Below are 13,540 nucleotides of genomic sequence, written 5' to 3'. Positions count from 1 at the left end.
GGGGAGACACACACCCCGGCGCCCTGTACAGGTGTAACACGCAGGAGAGACACACACCTAGGTGCCTTGTACTGGTGTAACACGCAGAGGAGACACACACCTCTGTGCCCTGTACAGGTGTAACACGCAGAGGAGACACACACCCCGGTGCCCTGTACAGGTGTAACACGCAGAGGAGACACACACCCCGGTGCCCTGTACAGGTGTAACACGCAGGGGAGACACACACCCCGGTGCCCTGTACAGGTGTTACACGCAGAGGAGACACACACCCCAGTGCCCTGTACAGGTGTAACACGCATAGGAGACACACACCCCGGTGCCATGTACAGGTGTAACACGCAGGGAAGACACACACCCCGATGCCCTGTACAGGTGTAACACGCAGAGGAGACACACCCCGGTGCCCTGTACAGGTGTAACACGCATAGGAGACACACACCCCGGTGCCATGTACAGGTGTAACACGCAGGGAAGACACACACCCCGATGCCCTGTACAGGTGTGACACGCAGAGGAGACACACACCCGGTGCCCTGTACAGGTGTAACACGCAGGGGAGACACACACCTAGGTGCCCTGTACAGGTGTAACACGCAGGGGAGACACACACCTATGTGCCCTGTACAGGTGTAACACGTAGAGATACACACACCCCGGTGCCCTGTACAGGTGTAACACGCAGGGGAGACACACACCTAGGTGCCCTGTACAGGTGTAACACGCAGAGGAGACACACACCCCGGTGCCTGTACAGGCGTAACACGCAGAGGAGACACACACCCCGGTGCCCTGTACAGGTGTAACACGCAGGGGAGACACACACCCCGGTGCCCTGTACAGGTGTAACACGCAGAGGAGATACATACACCCCTGTGCCCTGTACAGGTGTAACACGCAGGGGAGACACACACCCCGGTGCCCTGTATAGGTGTTACACGCAGAGGAGACACACACCCCGGTGCCCTGTACAGGTGTAACACGCAGAGGAGATACATACACCCCGGTGCCCTGTACAGGTGTAACACGCAGGGGAGACACACACCCCGGTGCCCTGTACAGGTGTTACACGCAGAGGAGACACACACCCCGGTGCACTGTACAGGTGTAACACACAGAGGAGACACACACCCCGGTGCACTGTACAGGTGTAACACACAGAGGAGACACACACCCCGATGCCCTGTACAGGTGTAACACGCAGGGGAGATACACACCCCGGTGCCCTGTACAGGTGTAACATGCAGGGGAGATACACACCCTGGTGCCCTGTACAGGTGTAACACGCAGAGGAGACACACACCCCGGTGCCCTGTACAGGTGTAACACACAGAGGAGACACAGACACACACCCCGGTGCCCTGTACAGGTGTAACACGCAGAGGAGACACACACCCCGGTGCCCTGTACAGGTGTAACACGCAGGGGAGACACACACCCCGGTGCACTGTACAGGTGTAACACACAGAGGAGACACACACCCCGGTGCCCTGTACAGGTGTAACACGCAGAGGAGACACACACCCCGGTGCCCTGTACAGGTGTAACACGCAGAGGAGACACACACCCCGGTGCCCTGTACAGGTGTAACACGCAGGGGAGACACACACCCCGGTGCACTGTACAGGTGTAACACACAGAGGAGACACACACCCCGGTGCCCTGTACAGGTGTAACACGCAGGGGAGACACACACCCCGGTGCCCTGTACAGGTGTAACATACGCAGAGGAGACACACACCCCGGTGCCCTGTACAGGTGTAACACGCAGAGGAGACACACACCCCGTTGCCCTGTACAGGTGTAACACGCAGGGGAGATACACACCCCGGTGCCCTGTACAGGTGTAACACGCAAGGGAGACACACACCCCGGTGCACTGTACAGGTATAACACACAGAGGAGACACACACACACCCCGGTGCCCTGTACAGGTGTAACATACGCAGAGGAGACACACACCCCGGTGCCCTGTACAGGTGTAACACGCAGAGGAGACACACACCCCGGTGCCCCCCGGTGCCCTGTACAGGTGTAACATGCAGGGGAGACACACACCCCGGTGCCCTGTACAGGTGTAACACGCGGAGGAGACACACACCCCGGTGCCCTGTACAGGTGTAACATGCAGGGGAGACACACACTCCGGTGCCCTGTACAGGTGTAACACGCAGAGGAGACACACACCCCGGTGCCCTGTACAGGTGTAACACGCAGGGGAGACACACACCCCGGTGCCCTGTACAGGTGTAACACGCAGAGGAGACACACACCCCGGTGCCCTGTACAGGTGTAACACACAGAGGAGACACAGACACACACCCCGGTGCCCTGTACAGGTGTAACACGCAGAGGAGACACACACCCCGGTGCCCTGTACAGGTGTAACATACGCAGAGGAGACACACACCCCGGTGCCCTGTACAGGTGTAACATGCAGAGGAGACACACACCCCGGTGCCCCCCGGTGCCCTGTACAGGTGTAACATGCAGGGGAGACACACACCCCGGTGCCCTGTACAGGTGTAACACACAGAGGAGACACACACCCCGGTGCCCTGTACAGGTGTAACACGCAGGGGAGACACACACCCCGGTGCCCTGTACAGGTGTAACACGCAGAGGAGACACACACCCCGGTGCCCTGTACAGGTGTAACACGCAGAGGAGACACACGGTGAGCCTAATTCAGACCTGATCATAGATGTGCTAAATTTAGCACATCTACGACCAGGCACACTGACATGTGGGGGGACGCCCAGCACAGGACGAGTCCACCCCGCATGTCAGGCCCCCCCCCTTCCCCCGCACATTGGCGATGCTTTTGTACTGGAAGAGTAGTTCCTCGCCAGCGCAGCTCCTGTGTGTTGGCAGGCGCTACTTGTTGCTGTGAGGGTTGCAGCGGCTGCATGTGATATCACGCAGCTGCCGCGGCCTGCCCCCCCAACGGTCCTAAACGGCGGCCAAACGCCGTAGGGCCGCCCAGTGACGGCGACCGCATGGCAAAGACAGCCATCTGGCATGTGCTGGCGCACTGCGGCGCCGGCACAGTTCAGACCTGATCGCTGCTGTGCGAAAACGCACAGCCGTGATCAGGTCTGAATTAGGCCCAGTGTCAGACTGGTGCGTGAAGGGCCCACCAGGGGAATGCAGTGGTAGGGGCCCGTGTTTAGGGGTGTGGCCAATCTCCAGAGGGGGTGTGGCCACTCACCACAGAGGCTTGGCTAACCATCAGTGAGTTCATGGTCTGGGCCCCTTGATAAATACACGAGGATAAATACACAGTCATTACACACAGTCATTACTGCTAGCACATGCATGATACAGTATAATAACAGCAACGCCCTGCAGACGGGTGTAGTACGGCTGACCGGCGGTCAAGAGAACGCCGGTCAGCTTGCCGACGCCGGGATCCCGGCGGGGAGGGGCGAGTGTAGCAAGCCCCTTGCGGGCTTGCTGCTCTCGCCACGCTGCGGGCTCGGTATTCCCACTCTATGGGTGTCGTGGACACCCACGAGTGGAAATAGTCCCTGTTGGTCGGCATGCTGACCATTGGGATAGTGAGCCGTCGGGATGGTGGAGGAGGTCATGTGACTGTCGGTCAGCTGACCGCCGGTCACATGAATACCACCCCCTGCAGACAGCACACCACAGCCCTGGCCAGTATAATATATGTATAATGTACAATTAGTGCACAGTCTGGAACCTGATCCCTAGAGGCTGTGGAGGGGCCCCGGGCTGTGGGGCCCACCGGCGGTTTCCCCTGCTCCTCCGCGGGCCAGTGCGCTGGATAACACGATCACACGTTGCTGTAACTCCGCCCACTCCTCCTAGTGTTGCCTACAGGGGGCGGGGTTATGGCACAGGTGGGCGTTCTCGATGTACTGGGGGCGGGGTCCCGCTCTGACGTCATGACGTAGCAGCTGCTGCTGCGAGAGGAGGACTCGGAGGCGAGAAGCCGCAGCCGGTACTGGAGTCAGTGCTGGATCCGCCGTGTTCCGGGGCTGTGTGACCGGGGAGCGATGCTGTGCAGGTAACGCCCGGGTGTGAGGGGGTAACCGGGGATATAATGTCATTATGCGGCGGCCGGCGGTGCATGCTGGGGCTTGTAGTGCCTCAGAGTGGTGATCCACATGCCTCTTCCTTCTGTCACCCAGTGGTGCCCGGTGTCCGCGCTCCGTGTGCCCGACCTGCTGCCTGCAACCGCATTACACCCACACCCGCCAACCCCCCCCATACACATTACATAGCTGTGTATGTATGGTACTATAGAGGATGGGTGACATTAGGGAGAGACGGGCACAGTGGGGTGGTACTATAGAGGATGGGTGACATTAGAGAGAGACGGGCACAGAGGAGTGTTACTATAGAGGATGGGTTACATTAGGGAGAGACGGGCACAGTGGGGTGTTACTATAGAGGATGGGTGACATTAGGGAGAGACGGGCACAGTGGGGTGTTACTATAGAGGATGGGTGACGTTAGGGAGAGACGGGCACAGTGGGGTGTTACTATAGAGGATGGGTGACGTTAGGGAGAGACGGGCACAGTGGGGTGTTACTATAGAGCATAGGTTCTCAAACTCGGTCCTCGGGGGCACACACAGTGCATGTTTTGCAGGTCTCCTCACAGAATCACAAGTGAAATAATTAGCTCCACCTGTGGGCCTTTTAAAATGTGCAGTGAGTAATTAATACACCTGTGCAACTGCTGGGTTACCTGCAAAACATGCACTGTGTGGGGTCCTGAGGACCGAGTTTGAGAACCTCTGCTATAGAGGATGGGTGACGTTAGGGAGAGACGGGCACAGTGGGGTGTTACTAAAGAGGATGGGTGACATTAGGGAGAGATGGGCACAGTGGGGTGTTACTATAGGGGATGGGTGACATTAGGGAGAGACGGGCACAGTGGGGTGTTACTATAGAGGATGGGTGACGTTAGGGAGAGACGGGCACAGTGGGGTGTTACTAAAGAGGATGGGTGACGTTAGGGAGAGATGGGCACAGTGGGGTGTTACTATAGGGTATGGGTGACATTAGGGAGAGACGGGCACAGTGGGGTGTTACTATAGAGGATGGGTGACATTAGGGAGAGACGGGCATTAGGGAGAGACGGGCACAGTGGGGTGTTACTGTAGAGGATGGGTGACGTTGGGGAGAGACAGGCACAGTGGGGTGGTACTATAGAGGATGGGTGACATTAGGGAGAGACGGGCACAGTGGGGTGGTACTATAGAGGATGGGTGACAATATGGAGAGACTGGCACAGTGGGGTGTTACTGTAGAGGATGGGTGACGTTAGGGAGAGACAGGCACAGTGGGGTGTTACTGTAGAGGATGGGTGACATTAGGGAGAGACGGGCACAGTGGGGTGTTACTATAGAGGATGAGTGACGTTGGGGAGAGACGGGCATAGTGGGGTGTTACTATAGAGGATGGGTGACATTAGGGAGAGACGGGCATAGTGGGGTGTTACTATAGAGGATGGGTGACGTTGGGGAGAGACGGGAACAGTGGGGTGTTACTATAGAGGGTGGGTGACATTAGGGAGAGACGGGCACAGTGGGGTGTTACTATAGAGGATGGGTGACATTAGAAAGAGATGGGTACAGTGGGGTGTTACTATAGAGGATGGGTGACATTAGGGAGAGACGGGCACGGTGGGGTGGTACTATAGAAGATGGGTGACATTAGAGAGAGACGGGCACAGAGGAGTGTTACTATAGAGGATGGGTGACATTAGGGAGAGACGGGCACGGTGGGGTGGTACTATAGAGGATGGGTGACAGAGAGAGACGGGCACAGAGGAGTGTTACTATAGAGGATGGGTTACATTAGGGAGAGACGGGCACAGTGGGGTGTTACTATAGAGGATGGGTGACATTAGGGAGAGACGGGCACAGTGGGGTGTTACTATAGAGGATGGGTGACATTAGGGAGAGACGGGCACAGTGGGGTGTTACTATAGAGGATGGGTGACATTAGAGAGAGATGGGTACAGTGGGGTATTACTATAGAGGATGGGTGACATTAGGGAGAGACGGGTACGGTGGGGTGGTACTATAGAAGATGGGTGACATTAGAGAGAGACGGGCACGGTGGGGTGGTACTATAGAGGATGGGTGACATTAGGGAGAGACGGGCACAGTGGGGTGGTACTATAGAGGATGGGTGACGTTAGAGAGAGACGGGCACAGTGGGGTGTTACTATAGAGGATGGGTGACGTTAGGGAGAGACGGGCACAGTGGGGTGTTACTATAGAGGATGGGTGACGTTAGGGAGAGACGGGCACAGTGGGGTGTTACTATAGAGCAGAGATTTTCAACCTTTTACAACTCGCGGCACACTGAAATATAATGGTGATGCATGGTGCAGTTGTGTGTCCTAGGATGTCATGTCGCAGCTTCTCCATAGGTAACGCCTGAGCCACATCTGAGAAAGCCAGAAGAGCCCAACACTTCCCGTGCCTAAGTTAGAACTGGCTCTGCAACCACTAAACCCACCAGTATTGATCGTTCCAGGGCCTCAGTAGCGGCAAAACACTGACGGGCCTGGCGCTGCTTCTATGGCGGCACACCTGGGGACTGCTCAGGGCACACTAGTGTGCCACGGCACAGTGGTTGAAAAACACTGCTATAGAGGATGGGTGACGTTAGGGAGAGATGGGCACAGTGGGGTGTTACTATAGTGGATGGGTGACGTTAGGGAGAGATGGGCACAGTGGGGTGTTACTATAGTGGATGGGTGACGTTAGGGAGAGACGGGCACAGTGGGGTGTTACTATAGAGGATGGGTGACGTTGGGGAGAGACGGGCACAGTGGGGTGTTACTATAGAGGATTGGTGACGGGGAGAGACGGGCACAGTGGGGTGTTACTATAGAGGATGGGTGACGTTAGGGAGAGACGGGCACAGTGGGGTGTTACTATAGAGGATGGGTGACGTTGGGGAGAGACGGGCACAGTGGGGTGTTACTATAGAGGATGGGTGACGTTGGGGAGAGACGGGCACAGTGGGGTGTTACTATAGAGGATGGGTGACATTAGGGAGAGACGGGCACAGTGGGGTGTTACTATAGAGGATGGGTGACGTTAGGGAGAGACGGGCACAGTGGGGTGTTACTATAGAGGATGGGTGACGGGGAGAGACGGGCACAGTGGAATGTTACTATAGAGGATGGGTGACGTTGGGGAGAGACGGGCACAGTGGGGTGTTACTATAGAGGATGGGTGACATTAGGGAGAGACGGGCACAGTGGGGTGTTACTATAGAGTATGGGTGACGTTAGGGAGAGACGGGCACAGTGGGGTGTTACTATAGAGGATGGGTGATGTTGGGGAGAGACGGGCACAGTGGAATGTTACTATAGAGGATGGGTGACGTTGGGGAGAGACAGGCACAGTGGAATGTTACTATAGAGGATGGGTGACGTTGGGAAGAGACGGCACAGTGGTCTGTCCATATAGAGGTTGGGTGACATTAGGGATATATGGGAAGGTGGAGGTGAGGGGGGTGATAATGTATCCGTCTGTCTCGGGTGAGGGGGTGATACACAGGGGGCTGATAGCTTTGTCTCGGTCTGTCTCTGGTGAAGATATATGGGAAGGTGGAGGTGAGGGGTGATGCACAGGGGGGTGATGGCGTTGTCTCAGGTGAGGGGGTGATGCACAGGGGGCTGATGGCATTGTCTCGGTCTGTCTCTGGTGAAGATATATGGGAAGGTGGAGGTGAGGGGGTGATAATGTATCTGTCTGTCTCGGGTGAGGGGGTGATGCACAGGGGGCTGATGGCGTTGTCTCGGGTGAAGGATATATGGGAAGGTGGAGGTGAGGGGTGATGCACAGTGGGGTGATAATGCTGTATCCGTCTGTCTCGGGTGAGGGGGTGATGCACAGGGGGCTAATAGCGTTGTCTCGGGTGAGGGGGTGATGCACAGGGGGCTGATAGCGTTGTCTCGGGTGAAGGGGTGATGCACAGGGGGCTGATGGCGTTGTCTCGGGTGAGGGGGTGATGCACAGGGGGCTGATGGCGTTGTCTCGGTCTGTCTCGGGTGAGGGGGTGATGCACAAGGGGCTGATGGCGTTGTCTCGGTCTGTCTCGGGTGAGGGGGTGATGCACAAGGGGCTGATAGCGTTGTCTCGGGTGAGGGGGTGATGCACAGGGGGCTGATGGCGTTGTCTCGGTCTGTCTCGGGTGAGGGGGTGATGCACAGGGGGCTGATGGCGTTGTCTCGGTCTGTCTCGGGTGAGGGGGTGATGCACAGGGGGCTGATGGCGTTGTCTCGGTCTGTCTCGGGTGAGGGGGTGATGCACAGGGGGCTGATGACGTTGTCTCGGTCTGTCTCGGGTGAGGGGGTGATGCACAGGGGGCTGATGGCGTTGTCTCGGTCTGTCTCGGGTGAGGGGGTGATGCACAGGGGGCTGATGGCGTTGTCTCGGTCTGTCTCGGGTGAGGGGGTGATGCACAGGGGGCTGATGGCGTTGTCTCGGTCTGTCTCGGGTGAGGGGGTGATGCACAGGGGGCTGATGGCGTTGTCTCGGTCTGTCTCGGGTGAGGGGGTGATGCACAGGGGGCTGATAGCGTTGTCTCGGGTGAGGGTGTGATGCACAGGGGGCTGATGGCGTTGTCTCGGTCTGTCTCGGGTGAGGGGGTGATGCACAGGGGGCTGATGGCGTTGTCTCGGTCTGTCTCGGGTGAGGGTGTGATGCACAGGGGGCTGATAGCGTTGTCTCGGTCTGTCTCGGGTGAGGGTGTGATGCACAGGGGGCTAATAGCGTTGTCTCGGGTGAGGGGGTGATGCACAGGGGGCTGATAGCGTTGTCTCGGGTGAGGGGGTGATGCACAGGGGGCTTATGGCGTTGTCTCGGTCTGTCTCGGGTGAGGGGGTGATGCACAGGGGGCTGATGGCGTTGTCTCGGTCTGTCTCGGGTGAGGGGGTGATGCACAGGGGGCTGTTGGCGTTGTCTCGGTCTGTCTCGGGTGAGGGGGTGATGCACAGGGGGCTGATGGCGTTGTCTCGGTCTGTCTCGGGTGAGGGGGTGATGCACAGGGGGCTGATAGCGTTGTCTCGGGTGAGGGTGTGATGCACAGGGGGCTGATGGCGTTGTCTCGGTCTGTCTCGGGTGAGGGGGTGATGCACAGGGGGCTGATGGCGTTGTCTCGGTCTGTCTCGGGTGAGGGTGTGATGCACAGGGGGCTGATAGCGTTGTCTCGGGTGAGGGTGTGATGCACAGGGGGCTGATGGCGTTGTCTCGGTCTGTCTCGGGTGAGGGGGTGATGCACAGGGGGCTGATGGCGTTGTCTCGGTCTGTCTCGGGTGAGGGGGTGATGCACAGGGGGCTGATGGCGTTGTCTCGGTCTGTCTCGGGTGAGGGGGTGATGCACAGGGGGCTGATGGCGTTGTCTCGGTCTGTCTCGGGTGAGGGGGTGATGCACAGGGGGCTGATAGCGTTGTCTCGGGTGAGGGTGTGATGCACAGGGGGCTGATGGCGTTGTCTCGGTCTGTCTCGGGTGAGGGGGTGATGCACAGGGGGCTGATGGCGTTGTCTCGGTCTGTCTCGGGTGAGGGGGTGATGCACAGGGGGCTGATGGCGTTGTCTCGGTCTGTCTCGGGTGAGGGGGTGATGCACAGGGGGCTGATGGCGTTGTCTCGGTCTGTCTCGGGTGAGGGTGTGATGCACAGGGGGCTGATGGCGTTGTCTCGGTCTGTCTCGGGTGAGGGGGTGATGCACAGGGGGCTGATGGCGTTGTCTCGGTCTGTCTCGGGTGAGGGTGTGATGCACAGGGGGCTAATAGCGTTGTCTCGGGTGAGGGGGTGATGCACAGGGGGCTGATAGCGTTGTCTCGGGTGAGGGTGTGATGCACAGGGGGCTAATAGCGTTGTCTCGGGTGAGGGTGTGATGCACAGGGGGCTGATAGCGTTGTCTCGGTCTGTCTCGGGTGAGGGGGTGATGCACAGGGGGCTGATAGCGTTGTATCGGTCTGTCTCGGGTGAGGGGGTGATGCACAGGGGGCTGATAGCGTTGTCTCGGTCTGTCTCGGGTGAGGGGGTGATGCACAGGGGGCTGATAGCGTTGTATCGGTCTGTCTCGGGTGAGGGTGTGATGCACAGGGGGCTAATAGCGTTGTCTCGGGTGAGGGGGTGATGCACAGGGGGCTGATAGCGTTGTCTCGGGTGAGGGGGTGATGCACAGGGGGCTGATGGCGTTGTCTCGGTCTGTCTCGGGTGAGGGGGTGATGCACAGGGGGCTGATGGCGTTGTCTCGGTCTGTCTCGGGTGAGGGGGTGATGCACAGGGGGCTGATGGCGTTGTCTCGGTCTGTCTCGGGTGAGGGGGTGATGCACAGGGGGCTGATGGCGTTGTCTCGGTCTGTCTCGGGTGAGGGGGTGATGCACAGGGGGCTGATGACGTTGTCTCGGTCTGTCTCGGGTGAGGGGGTGATGCACAGGGGGCTGATGGCGTTGTCTCGGTCTGTCTCGGGTGAGGGGGTGATGCACAGGGGGCTGATGGCGTTGTCTCGGTCTGTCTCGGGTGAGGGGGTGATGCACAGGGGGCTGATGGCGTTGTCTCGGGTGAGGGGGTGATGCACAGGGGGCTGATGGCGTTGTCTCGGTCTGTCTCGGGTGAGGGGGTGATGCACAGGGGGCTGATGACGTTGTCTCGGTCTGTCTCGGGTGAGGGGGTGATGCACAGGGGGCTGATGGCGTTGTCTCGGTCTGTCTCGGGTGAGGGGGTGATGCACAGGGGGCTGATGGCGTTGTCTCGGTCTGTCTCGGGTGAGGGGGTGATGCACAGGGGGCTGATGGCGTTGTCGCGGTCTGTCTCGGGTGAGGGGGTGATGCACAGGGGGCTGATGGCGTTGTCGCGGTCTGTCTCGGGTGAAGGATACATGACTTTGGCTTGTGTTAGTAGTCACATCCCCAGTACTGGTTTGGGGGCTTAGAACATGTGTTTCGTGCTGCACATTACCCGGCATTGGGGTCCGTCCTCCCTGACCTGCCTCTTCTCTGCTGTACATCATACACCTTAGTGACTTTCGCTTGCCCTGGTTATCGGATGGCATGGCGCTGCGTTGCAGTCTGCCAATGTTGCATTGTGCCACCCGTCCATCATGAGGGTGGCGGTGGATTCTGCTATGCTGGCCGTTCGTTACCTTGGCTGTGGGAAGTGAGTTTCTGGCAGGACGCTGTGTCATCGGCCAGGGACGGGTGCTGACAGTTTCCCGTGTTGTGCCCTGGTCGGGGACAGATCCGTGCGTGCCTGAGCGGGTGCGGCAGGTGCTTACAATAAGCATTGGGTAGAACCAATAAATATCCCCTTGCTAGGCATGCTATCATTTCAGGCTTGCTGCGTTGCTAGGTGCAGTGTTTAACTGGAAGAAGCTGGAACAGCGTATCATTCCTATGGACACTGCAGCGTACTGATTGGCACATAAGGAGTTACTCCTGCGTCCCTTGGTATATATAGTAATTAAATAAATGACTTTGGACGTTTCCTCCGGCAAGCATCTGTCATCTGTTTTTCCTGCAATAACGATATAATTATTACTGATTCTCTTAATGTTGTATTTAGTTAACCCCTTCAGCGCGCATATTTATTTTGTCACTCTGCCATACGTCCGCCTCCTCTCCTTCGCGTATTATGTAGGATTATGATGCCTTCTCTCACCGAACTCTGCACAGATGACAAATAGAACTCTGGGCCAGCGCCAATCTCTGTATCTTAGGAACACGTTAGCTGCCTTTCTCCAGAGGCTGGCAGCGTCATTGTGGCAGGCTGGCACAGGAAGTGCTTTTTGTGCCATGCTTAGCAAGAAAGGCTTCGGGTCACCAGCTTTTGGTTAACTAGACCAGTTGGGTGATTGGGCACGCAGCGCCCTATCCTACGTGAAGGATCGTTGGTGGTACGTACTGCTGCTATTCTTTTTCTCCCCCCTGGTTTTAGTTGGGCGAGCCGATGTTCTTAAAATCTTGTCTGCCGAATTGCCCAAGACCGAGTGACTGTGCCTTACTACCATTGGTTCCTAGAGATTCGGACGGCTGCGGTTCTGGGAATTTGGTTGTAACTTGTCCCTAGTCTTCCTTACGTGTTAGTAATGCTTATTTATGCTCCAGTTTGCTTTGCCGCTGTAGCTTTTTGTTTTTCTTTTTCATTTGAGCATAGATCTAAACTAGTGCAATTTAGTTACCATTGCGTTGTTCTTGTACAATAAAGAATTTCTTCTTCATTGCGCAGTGCCCAGGTGATAGGTGAAATTGTCTAAAAAGGGTTATATAAATCACTGTGTACATGTATATAGGCCTTGCACGTGTCCAGCTGCACTAGTGTCCAAGGTCAAAGTGACCAAGATCAAAGCTTATAGGACAAGTAGCAAGAACTTCAGGAGGTCATTGGAAGAAGAAGCATTACTTTGTGCAGGATAGCAGTGCAGGGGTTAATGCCACGCACTCTGATTACTGTTTGCCATGATGGAAAGTCAGGTTCTACAGGGAGTGTACTATGCAACCTTGGACTGTGCTTCCTTTGCTCCAGATTTACTGCGTTGGGGGTCACTCTACAGCGTCCTCCTCTCTGCATTTCTCATCTTCAGCATTGCCTGGCACCCAGCGTGAAGGACGCTGACACTGGGCTATTTTTATACATCTCCCGTCTTGCAGTCAGAGCCACTGAAGCCGCATTTGCCGTCAGAGCAGAGTGCAGACACAGGCAGAGTCACTCTACACAGTCCATTTATCCTGCACAGTCTACAGCAGTATGGTATGTGGGAGAGACACCACCGACTGTCACCTTCCAGATTAAATGTGTATGTTGGAGGGGACAGGAGAGGGAGAGTGTGGGGTTAAGGTGACGGTCTATTAGCTGCGCACTTTCTGCGCAGCAGGTTTCGCCTTTGCCACGACTGCGTTTAGGGTTTAGTAACGGAGAATGCTAAAGTAATGATCTGCCATTCCCGATCTGCAGAAATCCAGGCTCGTTAACCCTATCGCTGCTGCCTGCTCCTCCAATATTGGGATCTCAGCGAATCACTGCACCTGCTCCTCCGTTTTAGTTGTTTCCATTTGACGGTTAACTTTTTCTTTTTTACTAACCCCTGTCTAATTGTGCTCTGCTGGCAGTGGGCCTGTTAGGAATTGATTTGTCTAAATCTGCTCCTTGTGTCCGGGAAGATAAACAAGTTGCTGGGTAAACAGGATTATTTTAAAACCCGATGCATTTAGCAGCAATGACAGAAAGTCCTATTAAATCTTATGGATTCTTCAGTATTTCAGACCTCCCATAGGACGAGGCTTCTGTGCTCCGTGTGAGAGGTGGAATCTGCTCAACTCCCCAAAATACTTCTTACTACCTGGATCCAAATTCTGCAGGTGGGTCTGTGGAGTATATTCCAGTCCTGGCGTATTACTGGTTAATGACTTAGAGGTCGACGTATAACGTTTTGGAGGTCACCACCCTGGGAGATGAGGACTCTCCACTCCTGGTCCCTACAGGCCCTGGCTGCTGTAGTAGATAGTAAACCAGGGAGGGCGGAGTAGTAGAAGCG

At 56.6% G+C, this 13,540-nt stretch overlaps 1 protein-coding gene across 3 annotated transcripts in view; it reads left to right on the top strand.

Moving 5' to 3' along the window:
- Nucleotides 1-3,897: 3,897 nt before the first annotated feature.
- Nucleotides 3,898-13,540, top strand: part of TMCC1 (transmembrane and coiled-coil domain family 1) — a 139,315-nt gene continuing 129,672 nt past the window's right edge. The window contains exon 1 of one of the 3 annotated variants that reach the window (XM_063941226.1): nucleotides 3,898-4,033. The gene's annotated coding sequence lies outside the window, so the exon portion shown is untranslated. Of the gene's footprint in view, nucleotides 4,034-11,830; nucleotides 11,903-13,540 lie in introns of those variants that run through there. The other 2 variants (XM_063941231.1, XM_063941228.1) reach the window with 2 other exon arrangements.

Source organism: Pseudophryne corroboree, chromosome 9 (genome assembly GCF_028390025.1).
Source record: "Pseudophryne corroboree isolate aPseCor3 chromosome 9, aPseCor3.hap2, whole genome shotgun sequence".
NCBI classification, from domain to species: domain Eukaryota; kingdom Metazoa; phylum Chordata; class Amphibia; order Anura; family Myobatrachidae; genus Pseudophryne; species Pseudophryne corroboree.
The sequence above is the reverse complement of the archived record's forward strand: the minus strand, read 5'-3'. Positions and strand labels throughout refer to the sequence as shown.